This window comes from Acartia tonsa, chromosome 15 (assembly GCF_053477335.1).
Source record: "Acartia tonsa isolate MP-2025a chromosome 15, ASM5347733v1, whole genome shotgun sequence".
NCBI classification, from domain to species: domain Eukaryota; kingdom Metazoa; phylum Arthropoda; class Copepoda; order Calanoida; family Acartiidae; genus Acartia; species Acartia tonsa.
Window position 1 is genome coordinate 22,601,114 of NC_137274.1, and position 16,723 is coordinate 22,617,836.

Here is a 16,723-nt window from a genome sequence, read left to right on the forward strand (position 1 = left end):
TGTGGGCATGTGGTAAACCTCTTTTTTGGTATTCAATTGTGTGCGTTATGGCGAGAACTTTACCAAAGATCTCGCCATAACGTATATCACGCAGTAATTGGTTCAGTTTTAAATTAAAAACTCGAACCACAATATCTGGTCTGTCTTGTGCAGACATGCCTTGACTCAAATATTGTTTTATTTCTGGCCATGCTGGATTGGTTGTCATGGTTATGAAATATGTAGGGGGTCCATACCTGCGCATTGCACACAGTGCATTTTGCACTTGTGTCAAATGCCAACGTACGGAACCATAAAATGTAGGAGGGAGAATTAATCTTTTTCCTACTCTTTCTACTCCGTCGTTATCCATTAGGTTTTTATATACTTCTGCTCTAAAGCATGTTTGGTTGAAACGGTAAAAGTGGAGATTGTTGTCATCTACCACAATTGCCGCCCAACACAAAAATTCTTGGAATAATCTTCCAAACTTTAGTAAACAGTTATCATTCTCATGATTAAGCATGATCATATATTTATAAAATTCGCAAGGTGTAATATTTGATTTTCTCTTACTAATACAGTTTTCAGCTGATTCAATTCCTATGGACCAACCATGTGTTCCATATGGAAACAGCAATGGAAAGCGCAAGGGCATTGAATGCTTATTACGATTCCTAATTAATTGTTTTGATCCATCTTTGGCAATTAAGACATCATCCTTAGACTCTCTATCTTCATTAGCAAGAAGAATGCTTATTTCTTTAAGATTTGTAAACGGTGTATATCTCCCAACATGTCCTTGATTGGTGGATGCTTTTGAAGATAGAACAATAGTGCCTGTAGTAAAATTACTGTAATCACGCTCAAACATCATTTTGAAATCGTGGACATAAGGGTTTACTAACTTGAGTATATTTATTACTCTTAATGTTAGCTCCCTTATGTCCACTCTATCTAGATCAGAGATGTTACGAGGGTAAAATGTATTAGTGGGTTCATCAAATAGGGCATTTAATGTTGCAAAATCAACAATATACTTATTGATGACTTCTTCATTTATGCCTCCAAATAACTGATGAACCTCACCATTTAAGATAACACCTCCTCCTCTAATTGTTTTTGTTTTAGAACATGATAAGGATGAAAATGCACAAGAGCTATTTATAGTTCTTGCAAATTTCAAAAATTGTTTAGACAATCTATTTTCAGATTTTTGTACTAAATCCTTAATATAAGTGGGTGGATTATGATATTTTTCTATTTCCATACATCTTCCATTTTCACAACACAAGGAAGGTTCTTCTCTGAGAAATTTCAGAGAACCGCAATGGACACATACGTATATCATTGGTCCAATGGAATCAGTTGTACGTGATAGGGGTATTACTTTTTTTTCCCCAGTTAAAATTAATTGTGATTTAAATCCATCTAATCTTTTTACAGATAAAGGTTTTGGACTTCTTGTTGCATTCTTACGAAGAGTTGCATAATCATATATGTATTCATTATTTTCATTTTCAACATTAATATTATCTTCATTTACAAAAGGTTCAGGTATGTTTACTTCAAGTTCTTCAAAATCACTCTCATCTGAACTCCTAAATGTTTGAAAAGGTTTTTTTGTAATATATATTTTATTTATTTATTTCATTTATTGTAACATATTTTATAAATTTATTTGCCTAATTGATATTTCATCCATATAAATATATCTTGTCTTCAATCAGCCACAACTCATCAATATGCTCAGAGTGAGAATCTCTAGACAAAGATCATACAAAAAAAGGGTTGGTTGTCTGCAATTTACTGGTTTTTTACAAAGAATATATTAAATTAATTACCCAAATAATAATTCATTAATATTGTCAACAATTACTGGTCCTCTTGATGTTGATGGTCCTTGTATATTTTGACCAGGAGGCCTTGTTGAACTCCTGATATTTAAATAATGTTATATAATTAATGTTTAATGTTTGCTTATCTTTTGTTATGTGTGAGGTTTTAAAGTATTATTAGGGGGAATACCTTGTCTTTAATTAGGCACAATTAATCACTATGCTCAAAGCAAGAATCTCTAGACAAAGATCATACAAAAAAAGGGTTGGTTGTCTGCTATTCAATGTTTTTTTTCATAAAGAATATATTAAATTAATTACCCAAGTAATAATTCATTATCATTCTGAAGAATTACTGGTTGTCTTGATGTTGATGGTCCTTGTATATTTTGACCTTGTGGTTGAAACTCATTTGAACTACTAAATTTTTAAATTATAATTATATTTTTATATGAATCTTAAATAACATTTTTGATTTAAATAAAACTTATATTCTTGTTTCTATATATTTATATCTGAGTTCTTTTTCACACAAGCATATATAATAATTGTATCTTTACATTCATTAACACTGGTCATTTTTAGACCTTAAGTTTTGGAAAAGTGACAGTTTGAGGTTTTTTTTCTTTTTCCTTTTTATAAAATATTTACCTAATTGATATTTCATCTCTTTTTCTCTTTCTCCCCATTTTTTGTCTGAAACAATTTTTTCTCATTTTTGGTATTTTTTTATATTTTTCATATTTTTTTTGATCCTATGATAGTAGCCCCTGTTGTGTTACTTCTAATTTTAAGAAGCTTCCATATAACTTTGGCATGAGAAATTCTCAGAAGCATAAAATGCAACTGAAGTAGAGTTCTACACTGTGGCTTTTCAGCAAATGCTCCAGGGAACTTCCTATGGTCACAATATTATGTGCCCAGCAATGGAACTTCACAGGATCAAGAAAAAATATTAGGTGATTTTTACAATATATTTTAATATATTTGATTAAATTATACTGTATTATTTTAATTTACATAATACATTATACAATATTGTATTATAGAACAACATACTTTATTGTAATACATTATATTATATTTTTTATTTTATTCATTTCAATATTTAAGTTGGAATTGAATAAAATTTTTGTAATTTAGTTTGAACAAAATATAATATTTTGTTTTTAACTAATTCATTTACATTCTATAAGGTAATAGAATCATTTCTAATAAAGTGTGCATTTAAAATGTTTTTTCTTTTAAATTTGACACTGGTATCAATTTAATAAATATGTTCTTTTCATATTTATTTTTAAATTTTCTTTCAATAGATCTCATTAAATCTCGTTAATGAGCACTTAAGAAATTGATCTTCTTAGTATTTCCGAGTTGATGGTCCGGCCTCAGCCTTATCTAAAGCATCACTCAATAATTGTGTATGTCCTGCAGGAAAAGGATCAACCTCCATCTCATCCTCACTAATTCTATGTTCAACTGTATCCATAGCCTCATATAACACTTCAGTGACAGTTTGTACTCCATAAACTTGAGTATTTAACAGTCGCTGTAATTCTATCTGACTTTGTGTAGTACGAATATCTTGTGATTCATATTCAGCTGGAACAAAATTTGGATTATAATAAATTGGATTATATTCCAAACTTGACCAAGTACGAATAGAAAGTGCTCTTATCGAAGCAGTTTCTTCCATAATTTGGGAAGTAAAATCTTGACTTGTCCAACTATCTATGGAAACTCCTCTTAATTGAGAAGTTTCTTCCATAATTGGCCTAGTCAAGGTGTCAGAATTTTTATTCTGATTTGTTTGTGAAGTAAAATCTTGACTTGTCCAACTATTTATGGAAACTCCTCTTAATTGAGAAGTTTCTTCCATAATTGGCCTAGTCAAGGTGTCAGAATTGTTATTCTGATTTGTTTGTGAAGTTAAATCTTGACTTGTCCAACTATTTATGGAAACTCCTCCTAATGAAGCAGTTTCCTCCATAATTGGCCTAGTCAAATTATGTGAATTCTGATTATTTTCAGAAGTAACATTGCCATTTTCATAATTTAGAGAAGAATGGATGGAATTTGCTCCTAGTGAAGCAACTTCTTCCATTCTTGCCATAGTTGTACTATTGTTTTGTAAAGGAGAGGTCCAGTGAATGGATGGAATTTCATCTTAAAAAAAATAAAAGAAAATAAGAAAATGATTGTGACTTATGAAATTTACAGTGTAAAATTAAAATGTGAAAAGAATATTTTCAAAATAGAAAAAAATAATAAATGAGAATTTTGTCAATCTAAAGTTGTTTGGTTCAATATTGATACTTTAATTTTGCAGTAAATTCTACAGATATTAGAGATTGTTGTTGATATTGTTTTTAATAAACTGTTGAAACTGTGTTTATAGATTATGATTTTTGTTTTGTTACTATGTTCAATTTAAATTTTTTAGAAAGATATGATATAAATTACCTTGATCATTTTGTTGTGTACTAGAATGTATTGAATATTCATCTTCTAATAAAAGAATACAAAAAATTTTTAATGCAAAACTTTTGAAATGAACATTTATCCTTTAATAAAAGTTATATGTAAAAAAATTATTAAATGTATGTATTTTTTTTTATAATTTTTAAATAGGTTATTCTTTATTATAATTCAGAAATAATGAAGTAGATGCAATATTTGCCAAATGTACCACTTTTCTGCACTACCTCTCTGATTTTGTTCATACTCAAAACTTTGGTACATTGGGTGATACAAGGATGATTTGTCTTTTGCGGTTTTTGTATGAATAACAAATGATGTGTCTTAAAAAGTTCTACAAAAATGAAGAAATCACACTTACAGGGTGTTTCAAAGTGAAGTTTGACAATCTTTTAGTCCCAGGTGCTCCAAACCGTTATATACCACATATGCCAACAGATAAAACACAGAATGTAAGCCAAAAAATTGATTTTTTCCAAACAGATATTATGGGTATTACGCTTGATATCCAAAATACACTTTTTATTGGACACCCTGTAATAGGTGTATAGGTTTCATGTAAGATTGATGAAAAACTTAAATTTTAAAATTGTGCAAAAAATGGGCTTTTTTTTAATTCTTGTTAGCCACCTTCATAGATAGCTAGATATCTATACATCCAGGGACTATGAAATTTTTTTTTAATTTTTATTTTTTAAAAACATGCACAGGGTGTCCCACAGAGTGTGGTCATAAAACACTATTGCCAAACATACTAGGACACATATTAGAGTAATTTGAAAAAAATAGGCAATTTGGACCAAGTTTTATCACTACAGACGCAAAAATCACACTTACAGGGTGTTTCAAAGTGAAGTTTGACAATCTTTTAGTCCCAGGTGCTCCAAACCGTTATATACCACATATGCCAACAGATAAAACACAGAATTTAAGCCAAAAAAATTTATTTTTTCCAAACAGATATTATGGGTATTACGCTTGATATCCAAAATACACTTTTTATTGGACACCCTGTAATAGGTGTATAGGTTTCATGTAAGATTGATGAAAAACTTAAATTTTAAAATTGTGCAAAAAATGGGTTTTTTTTAAATTCTTGTTAGCCACCTTCATAGATAGCTAGATATCTATACATCCAGGGACTATGAAATTTTTTTTTAATTTTTATTTTTTAAAAACATGCACAGGGTGTCCAACAGAGTGTGGTCATAAAACACTATTGCCAAACATACTAGGACACATATTAGAGTAATTTGAAAAAAATAGGCAATTTGGACCAAGTTTTATCACTACAGACGCAAAAATCACACTTACAGGGTGTTTCAAAGTGAAGTTTGACAATCTTTTAGTCCTAGGTGCTCCAAACCATTATATACCACATATGCCAACAGATAAAACACAGAATTTAAGCCAAAAAAATTGATTTTTTCCAAACAGATATTATGGGTATTACGCTTGATATCCAAAATACACTTTTTATTGGAGACCCTGTAAAATTAAAGTTTTGGCCTAAATAGCATTATGTGCGCTTTTTACATGAATAAATGATCATTTTGGTGTATAAAATGTATACGTTTCATGTAAGATTGATGAAAAACTTAAATTTTAAAATTGTGCAAAAAATGCGTGTTTTTTTAATTTTTGTTAGCTACCTTCATAGATAGCTAGATATCTATACATCCAGGGACTATGAAATTTTTTTTTAATTTTTATTTTTTAAAAACATGCACAGGGTGTCCCACAGAGTGTGGTGATAAAACAGTATTGCCAAACATACTAGGACACATATTAGAGTAATTTGAAAAAAATAGACAATTTGGACCAAGTTTTATCACTACAGACGCAAAAATCACACTTACAGGGTGTTTCAAAGTGAAGTTTGACAATCTTTTAGTCCCAGGTGCTCCAAACCGTTATATACCACATATGCCAACAGTTAAAACACAGAATTTAAGTCAAAAAAATTGATTTTTTCCAAACAGATATTATGGGTATTACGCTTGATATCCAAAATACACTTTTTATTGGACACCCTGTAAAATTAAAGTTTTGGCCTAAATAGCATTATGTGCGCTTTTTACATGAATAAATAATCATTTTGGTGTATAAAATGTATAGGTTTCATGTAAGATTGATGAAAAACTTAAATTTTAAAATTGTGCAAAAAATGGGTGTTTTTTTAATTTTTGTTACCCACATTCATAGATAGCTAGATATCTATACATCCAGGGACTATGAAATTTTTTTTGGCCATCCAGCATCCTTGAAACATGCAATGGACTAAAATTTAGAGTATAAACAAAATCGGAGAGGTAGTGCAGGAAAGTGGTACGTTTGGCAAATAATGCACCAGTAATACATGAAAAGATATTTGTATTACCTTCAATTACTTCAGGTGAAGCTGAATAAAAATTCTGTGAATGTAACCATTCTAAAATATTGTAATATTGTATTAAAAATCTGTTTAGAACTAAGAACTTTAGAAGCTTTAATATTAGAATAATACAGTACTTGACCAGCTTCCTATGTCTAACCTAACCAAAATGAAATCAAAAATGTTTTTGCTAGTTTTTTTATCTCAAATCAGTTAGGTTTGAGCTACAGAAACGTGTAAGTACTCAAAATAATTGTCTCATTTAAACGCATTCAACCACGGTTGTGTTATCTAAATTCGTTCAGTGGTTACCGAGTAATAATGATTTGAAAATTAGGTTACGTTTTTCCTATTTTTGGAAAAGTTGCGTGATTCACTCAACATAGAGAGTTATAGTTTTCACTATAGGCAAGGGGCTATCAATATTAATCAGCAAAAGTAAAAAAACCTGCAAAATTCGAAAATTTAGGTTAGATTAACCGAAATTAAGAAAAATCAGGTTTTTAATTGTACAGGCAATTTCTAGAATGATTTGGCTTTTAAAGATGGCAAATCCCATGTACGTTTTGAGAGCTTTTGGATGGTTTTAATTTTAAACCAATTGGTCCAGTGGTTCGCGCGCTACATTAGTTTAAAGTTTCAAAAGGCTTTTGTCAGGTATTCTACACTTTAATCGGCAAAAATCGGTTTTTAACCGGCGAAAATCAAGCAGCTGATATAAGAATTAGATATGATAAGATTCGCCGCCGTTTTACCGCCGAACGCCGACTGCGGTAGCTGGCAGCTGCCAAATACAGCTGCGGACGCTGAAATTTGTATTTTAATATTTGAAATATAAAATTGACATATAGATTAACATTTATCTTTATAAATTATTATTTATCTGCAAAAAAATTTTATTCTAGCTTCAAAAATAAAAGAATTACAGCTGTTTGAAATTTTTAATTAAAAAAGGACCAAAAACAAAGGTTGTGAAATAAAAGGGTGAAGAAAGCGAAAATTGACCTTGACTTACTTAAGGTCGGAAATTCTTCATAACACAGGGGACTTACACAAAAAAATTTAGCCCTCTAGCTCAAATAGGAACTGAGATAACATGGGGGGCGTTGAACGCCCCCCCCCTCCCGACTGATTAAGGTGCGGCAAGGGACCCGACTGAAAGGGTTAAGGTCAGAAATTCATTATAACACAGGGGACTTGCACAAATATATTTTTATCCTTTAGTTCTATTAAATTGAAATAACGTATTTGGCTGTTCCTTTGTTGATTTTGAGCTAAAAATTATAAATACCTTCAACATAACTTGTGTTATGAGAATGCTCTTCTTGGATAGAATATACCCATTCTAAAACAAGGATAACAACATCCATAAAAGCGAAGCATTGAAACGGTAGAACAAACGGACATTAAAACTTGTATGTATCTGAACTGAATAATCAGAATATAAAATATAAGAGTCGAAGCAAAATTTTAAGTACATACTTACATTTTTAGGAATTGATTATAAGGTTGCTTCGCTTATAGTATTGTTCTTTGTTGATCAAGAAACAAATGTAACAAAAACCAGATCAGACGGATAATTAGATAACATAAAAGGGGGATGTGGAAAATAACCATTTTGGCAGGGGGGGGGGGTTTACTCGAGAGCCCTTAGAGCTAGAGGGAGCTAATTTTGGATTTATGCTTCTATGGGGCCAAAGTTACTTTTAAAATTTTCGTCGACCCCCCACCCCGCCCCCAAAATTTTTTTTTTGGGGGGGGGGGCGGGTAAATTATACTATAGGGTGTTTCTCATAAACGATTTGAGATAAATGGAGCAAACCTTAGGATACAAGTTTTGTAGGCCTATATTTGATTTTAGAATTATCATTGACCACCCACCCACCCCCAAACCCCTAATTTGCGGTTGGGGGGCGAGTGAATTATACTATAGGGTGTTTCTCATAAACGACTGGAGATAAATGGAGCAAACCTTAGGATACAAGTTTTGTAGGACTATATTTGATTTTAGAATTATCGTTGACCACCCACCCACCCCCAAACCCCTAATTTGGGGGGGGGGGGGCAGATGAATTATACTACAGGGTGTTTCTCATAAACGACTTGAGATAAATGGAGCAAACCTTAGGATACAAGTTTTGTAGGCCTATATTTGATTTTAGAATTATCGTTGACCACCCACCCACCCCCAAACCCCTAATTTGGGGGGGGGGGAAAGCGGGTGAATTATACTATAGGGTGTTTCTCATAAACGACTTGAGATAAATAGAGCAAACCTTAGGATACAAGTTTTGTAGGCCTACACTATGTTCCAGCGAGTGACAAAAAATCGTTTTTTACATTTTGGAAAATACAATTTTAAACAATTGATTAGTAATATACACAAGTTTTTGGAAATATAGCCGAAAGGATTAGCTTTTACTATGAAAAATAAGAATTTTATGTGCAATTATACCAGAGGTATGGAATTAAGTTCCTTTTCATCATTGTAAACTACTATTTTTAAGGTCAACTAAACTACATTTCAAATCATCGTGGACCCTTTATTTTTAAAGCTATTTTTAAGTATTATATATTTTTGGAATCAGTATGAAATAATTTATACGTTTAGCTTTTAAAAGAAGTCAATTCTCCATTTTTTGTTGTAATTGTAGATAATTTTCTTAGCCTACCCGATTTCTGTAAAACAGACAATTTTCTTCTAATGAAAATTTTACGTTTGGTTCCAGATCTTTTAAGACCAAAAAAGTCCAAGCAAAAATCTTAAATGGTGATATTAGATGTATGTATAATATCAGAGAACTTTACCCTGTGTATAGGAAAAAAATAACATGGTCTCAAATGATTCCAAATTGCCTAATTCGGCGAGAAATGCAATAAAAAATTTTTTTTTGGTGGCGGCGGTAAACGGTGGCGGGCGGCGGGAGCAGCGGTTCCGCCGCCGTTTTTTTAAAAGAAACCAATAGTTGGGGTAATTAGTGACCCAGCCAAAAAGATTTCATCCAATTATCTCTAAAACTAAGAAAGTAGCACCCAAAATAAAAGTCGAAACAAAATTGTAAGTATAGGGGGGGGGGGAAATGTGGTGACTCGTCACACGACATACCAGCAATTTTATTTTGGGTGTTACTCCCTTAGTTTTAGAGATAATTGGATGAAATCTTTTGGGCTGGGTCACTAATTACCCCAACTATTTGTATCTTTAAAAAAAAAGGCGACAGGACAGCCGCTCCCGCCGCCCGCCGCCGTTAACCGCTGCCAACAAAAATTTTTTTTTTTACTGCATTTCTCGCCGAATTAGGCAATTTGGAATCATTTGAGACTATGTTATTTTTTTCCTATAGTATAATCCACCCGCTCCCCCCCCCCCAAATTAGGGGTTTGGGGGTGGGTGGGTGGTCAACGATAATTCTAAAATCAAATATAGGCCTACAAATTTGTATCCTAAGGTTTGCTCCATTTATCTCAAGTTGTTTATGAGAAACACCCTATAGTATAATTCACCCGCCCCCCCCCCCCAAATTAAGGGTTTGGGGGTGGGTGGGTGGTCAACGATAATTCTAAAATCAAATATAGGCCTACAAAACTTGTATCCCAAGGTTTGCTCCATTTATCTCAAGTTGTTTATGAGAAACACCCTATAGTATAATTCATCTGCCCCCCCCCCCCCCAAATTAGGTATAATTCATCTGCCCCCCCCCCCAAATTATGGGTTTGGGGGTGGGTGGGTGGTCAACGATAATTCTAAAATCAAATATAGGCTTACAAAACTTGTACCCTAAGGTTTGCTCCATTTATCTCAAGTCGTTTATGAGAAACACCCTATAGTATAATTCCCCCCCCCCCCCAAATTAGGGGTTTGGGGGTGGGTGGGTGGTCAACGATAATTCTAAAATCAAATATAGGCCTACAAAACTTGTATCCTAAGGTTTGCTCCATTTATCTAAAGTCGTTTATGAGAAACACCCTATAGTATAATTCACCCTCCCCAAAAAAAATTTGGGGTTTGGGGGTGGGTGGGTGGTCAACGATAATTCTAAAATCAAATATAGGCCTACAAAACTTGTATCCTTAAGTTTGCTCCATTTATCTCCAGTCGTTTATGAGAAACACCCTATAGTATAATTTCCCCCCCCCCTAAATTAGGGGTTTGGGGGTGGGTGGGTGGTCAACGATAATTCTAAAATCAAATATAGGCCTACAAAACTTGTATCTTAAGGTTTGCTCCATTTATCTCCAGTCGTTTATGAGAAACACCCTATAGTATAATTCACCCCCCCCCCCCCAAAAATTAGGGGTTTGGGGGTGGGTGGGTGGTCAACGATAATTCTAAAATCAAATATAGGCCTACAAAACTTGTATCCTAAGGTTTGCTCCATTTATCTCAAATCGTTTATGAGTATATTGATATTGATATTTTATTTAAAATTACAATAACTTGAATATAATGATGTTTAAAAAATACTGAAATTATAGTTATATTTAGACTAGAAAAATTATAAACATACCTATAGAAGCATTAAATAATTCTCTTTTTAATTATAAAATATTTTTTAGAAACAAGAACGAGAACAATGCATAGCAGTGTAAAATATAAATTGATATTTTTTTCAAAATTCCAAAACTATCCTGGGACCTATAAGAAGCTTCCATAAAACAGAGAATTCAATAGGTACTGTAATTGTCAAAATCTTAAGCTGAAGACAAGAAAGCTTACTACTTTATATAATAGGATAATGAAATGCAGCTGTTTTAAGGGTTGCCAGCTTAATAATACAGACCAATTCAATAATTGTGTTAATATGTTATGATGTCTAACTTTAAAATGGTGTAATTATAGTTATATTTAGCCTAGAAAAATGATAAACATACCTATAGAAGCGTTAAATAATTCTCTTTTTAATAATATAAATATTTTTTAGAAACAAGATCAAGAACAATGCATAGCAGTGTAAAATATAAATTGATATTTTTTTTCTAAAATTCAATTCCCTCTGGTGATGTTATAAATAAAATACCAAAAGTCAAATTTAGGTGGATGTTATATGAATATATAAAGCTTCTTTACAGCCAAGAAAATTGAGAAAAAAAATATCATTTATGGAGAAACAACTAAAGTGGGTTTATCACAAAACCTCGATTTTTTAGTCAGCTGTTCTATAAACAACCAAGTTATTTCCTATCTATAATACAAAGTAGAACGATGTCTGTCCGTCTGTCCGTCTGTCCGTCTGACCGTCTGTCCGTCTGTCTGTCCCTTAAGATCTCGGTAACCACTGAACCGATCGGATTCTACTCTTCAGGGTATATACCTATTGGTCCTGTGGTGGTTTTAAGCTATTTTCTTGGGGGGTGGGACACCCCCAACCCCCCCAAAAACAAAAAAATCCCACCCCCATTTTTTTTTTTTTTTTTTTTTTTTTTTTTTTGCAGAAGATTTCCTTGGTCCTTTGTTCAAAAATATTTTTTATTCCAGCATTTATTTTGAATGAAAGAATAGCAACATTCTCTCACTAAAAACAATAAATATTAATTTTTTACGAATTTCGCCTTAATTTTTTTTATCACCTCTTGGGGCAAAGCCCCTAGAGGCTAGGGGCGAAGCCGCTAGTATATTATAAAGCAATGCCAGGCGATTAAAATGAGGTGTTAAGCACTTTCTAACTCCAAAAATTGATTCTTCTAGAGCAAAAATTAGTTTAGGATTTTTGGTGACTCAAATTTGAAATTTGATTTGTAGCAAGAGAAAAATATTAAAAAAACATACTTTTTTTGATTTAAGAGGCAAATTAATGGTATCAATATATTCGCAAATGTCTTATATACAGTTTAATACACTTTTAAGTCCATTATTTTTGGGGCTTTGAGTGAACGTCGAATAAGGTCGATTTTATCTCTATAGTTGGTACCTATTTTTTTTCTCACATTTTTATTTTTACCTCTTGGGGTAAAGCCCCTAGAGGCTAGGGGCAAAGCCGCTAGTTACTTTTATATAATGATAATTTTTGTTCTCTTTTGCTGCGCTACCTAATTAAATTTTACTTTTATTTATAACTCTGAAATCCCAAAGTTTCATAAAGATAAAACATTACAAACAAGTATAAATTTAGTCCAAATTTGATAAAACAAGGATGACAACATTCATAAAAGCGAAGCACTGAAACGGTAAGACAAACGGACATTAACACTTGTAGAGTGTCAGAACTCAATAATCAGAATATAAATGTATAAGGGTCGAAGCAAAATTGTAAGTAAATTTGTTGAAAAACTGCTTGATAAAGAATAGTGTTTATAGACGTACTTACATTTTAGGACTTGATTATAGATTCGCTTCGAATATAATACCGTACTTTGTTGTCTAAGGAATCAATATACCAAGAGTCAGATCAAACGGATAAATAGATCATATAAAAATTTGTTGTTAAAAAAGTTGAAAAATCAACATGTTTAAAATGGACGTACGGACATTCTGGTAATCATCATAGAGTTGCTACGCTTTCTAAATCGAAATCTTACTACCACAGAAATCACCATGCAAAGTTTGAAATCGATAGGACAATTCTAAAATGCCTAAATTAACGAAAAAAGCTATCTGTCTCGGACGGACGGAAGGTGGAGGTTGGTAGAAAGAAAAGGGAAGGGGGAAAGAAACCCCATAGAAAAGAGATGGGGGTTTCCCTTCACTTGTGACGTAAAAAAAAGCCCCGTCAAATCAATTTGAAATTCGTCCCCATTTTTTGCACCAATACTTACAGCATCATATTTTTAGTTCATTCTAAAAGTAAGTTAATATTAGTGCTGAGCAGGCATCAAAAATACCTAAAATTACAATATTTTATTAGCTAAGTATGCTGTGCTTAATTCGCTAGTATTTTTATAGTATCCTATTATATAAAGTAAATATATTAACACAACTTATCTATAATACTAAGTAGAATGATGTCTGTCTGTCTGTTTGAAGCTTAAGATATCTGTAACCACTGAACAGATTGGGCTCTACTCTTCAAGTAATATACCTACTGGTCCTGTGATAATTTCTTGGATGGTGGGAGACCCCCCCCCCCAAGAAAAGGAAAATCCCCCCTCCAAATTTCTTTTTTACTTCTTCTGTTTAAATCTAAAATACGAAAAATTAGGTTGACCAAACCTCTTGGAGCAAAGCCTAGAGGTCTCTAGGAGAGCAGCTGCTAGTAATTGAATACTAGTTGTTCATAATATTGATAATACATTGTATAATCCAGGCTCTCAACCTGACTCAAGTGGTGGGGACCTTTTTTGTCTACAAGCAAATTGCATTCTGCTCTTAGCTGAGTTAGTATTTCTGACAAGAAAAACATTCAATGCATAACAAAATATACACCGCTGTAAGCCGCTATACACCGCTGTATTCCGCTGTACATCACTGTACACCGCTATACATCGCTTCACGCCGCTATACATCGTTGTACGCCACTATACATGGCGGTATGCTGCTATACACCGTTGTATGCTGCTATACACCGCTGTACGCCGCCATACACCGCCATACGCCGCCATACACCGCCATACATTGCAAAACAAAACATGCTACAAATTTAATTATAGAGAAGCTTTGATTAAAAATCAAGTTATATTTATTTTTTGTACACACAGAGAGACATCATGTTACTAGGGTTGGGATAAGGATAATAGACATACTATATCTAGATTACCCGTAGGACCCGATTTTTTATCAAATCTTAAAAGGAACATTTCTAGTAGACAAAATAATTGTTTACTCTCGACTCAAGCTGAGGTGGATTCTTTTAAAATATAGGCCCGCTACTCGCTGGTGAGGAAAAATTATTTTTGTGAAAAATCCTCGAAAATCACATTAAGAATCTACAAAAAATAACAAAATCTTATGCAAGCCTTATTTTATTTAAGAATACACCTCTGTTTGAAGCTCTCACATTTCAAAAAATTTACAACAAAATTTTTGGGCAATTAAATCTGATTCAGCAAAGCTTTGTACTAAAAAATTATACTGTTTACAGCTAACTTTTATCCATGTATGAAATAAAAAAAAATGTGCGTTCGTAATGTGTAAATATGTACAAAATTTTAACCAATGAGATCTCTTGAAGGATTTTTCTATTAGTAAAATCAGACAGTATGTCTCTTGAGTAATCTCTCAATATACGGTCGGATACCGGATATTGAAACTATCCGGATACCGGATATTGATACTATCCGGATACCGGATATTGATACTATCCGGATACCGGATATTGAAACTATCCGGATACCAGATATTGAAACTATCCGGATACCGGATATTGAAACTATCCGGATACCGGATATTGAAACTATCCGGATACCGGATATTGAAACTATCCGGATACCGGATATTGAAACTATCCGGATACCAGATATTGAAACTATTCGGATACTGGATATTGAAACTATCCGGATACCGGATATTGAAACTATCCAGATACCGGATATTGAAACTATCCGGATACCTGATAGTGAAACTATCCGGATATCGGATATTGAAACTATCCGGATACCGGATATTGAAACTATCCAGATACCGAATATTGAAATTATCCGGACACCGGATATCCTGCTGATTTCTAATGCTAGATATACGGTTATCCGGCTGAATATCCGGTAATATGCTGGATATCCGGCCAAAAAGAATCCGGTCCAACCCTACATGTTACTTTATTATAAGGATATACTTAGTTTGAAATTATTCTGTTGTTTCAGTTTATCTTTTATTTATTGTTTGTTGTTTGTTTTCCTGAGATGCCAAAAAAATTTGTTTTACATTTTTAAGTACGCTACTTTATAATTCACTTTGTCTGTCTGTCCGTCCGTAATACCAAGGTAAGGTGATTTTCTCAGCTGCTGTTCAATATAAAAGGCTGAATTTGTTTTGGATAAAAATGTCAGAGGTACCCAAAGTTTTATTAAAATGTCAGAGGTACCCAAAGTTTTATAAAATTGTCAGAGGTACCCAAAGTTTTATAAAATTGTCAGAGGTACCCAAAGTTTTATAAAAATGTCAGAGGTACCCAAAGTTTCATAAAATGTCAGAAGTACCCAAAGTATTACAAAATGTCAGAGGTACCCAAAGTTTTATAAAATGTCAGATGTACCCAAAGTTTTATAAAAATGTCAGAGGTACCCAAAGTTGTATGAAAAATGTCAGAGGTACCCAAAGTTTTATAAAATGTCAGATGTACCCAAAGTTTTATAAAAATGTCAGAGGTACCCAAAGTTGTATAAAAAATGTCAGAGGTACCCAAAGTTTTATAAAATGTCAGATGTACCCAAAGTTTTATTAAAATGTCAGAGGTACCCAAAGTTTTATAAAAATGTCAGAGGTACCCAAAGTTTTATAAAAAATGTCAGAGGTACCCAAAGTTTTAAAAAAAGGTCAGAGTTACCCAAAATTTTAAAAAATGTCAGAGGTACCCAAAGTTTTATAAAAATGTCAGAGGTACCCAAAGTTTTATAAAAATGTCAGAGGTACCCAAAGTTTTATAAAAAATGTCAGAGGTACCCAAAGTTTTAAAAAAAGGTCAGAGTTACCCAAAATTTTAAAAAATGTCAGAGGTACCCAAAGTTTTATCAAAATGTCAGAGGTACCCAAAGTTTTAGAAAGTTCTCTTATGAGCATCCAACATGTTATTTACTTTGTCTGTAGGTCTGTCAGTCATGCTATAAACTATAAAATAGGGTTGGGCCGGATATCCGATCTGGCCGGTTATCCGGCCGGATATCAGGTCATTTATAATATCCGGCCGGATACCGGATACTAAAACTATCCGGTTACATGATATCCAGCTGATTTAATAAATTGCCGGATATCGAACTTTGGCCAGATATCCGGCCGGAACCGGATTTCTGGCATTAGAAATTAGCCGGATATCCAGTATCTGGCCAAAAAAGTATCCGACCCAACCCTACTATAAAACATATAAAAATATAAAAATGCGTAAGAAAGGTTTAGTGATTTTTTCTCCAATATATTTCTATTCTTTATTTTAACTAATACTCTTTATATCCAGGGATCTAAAGGGAT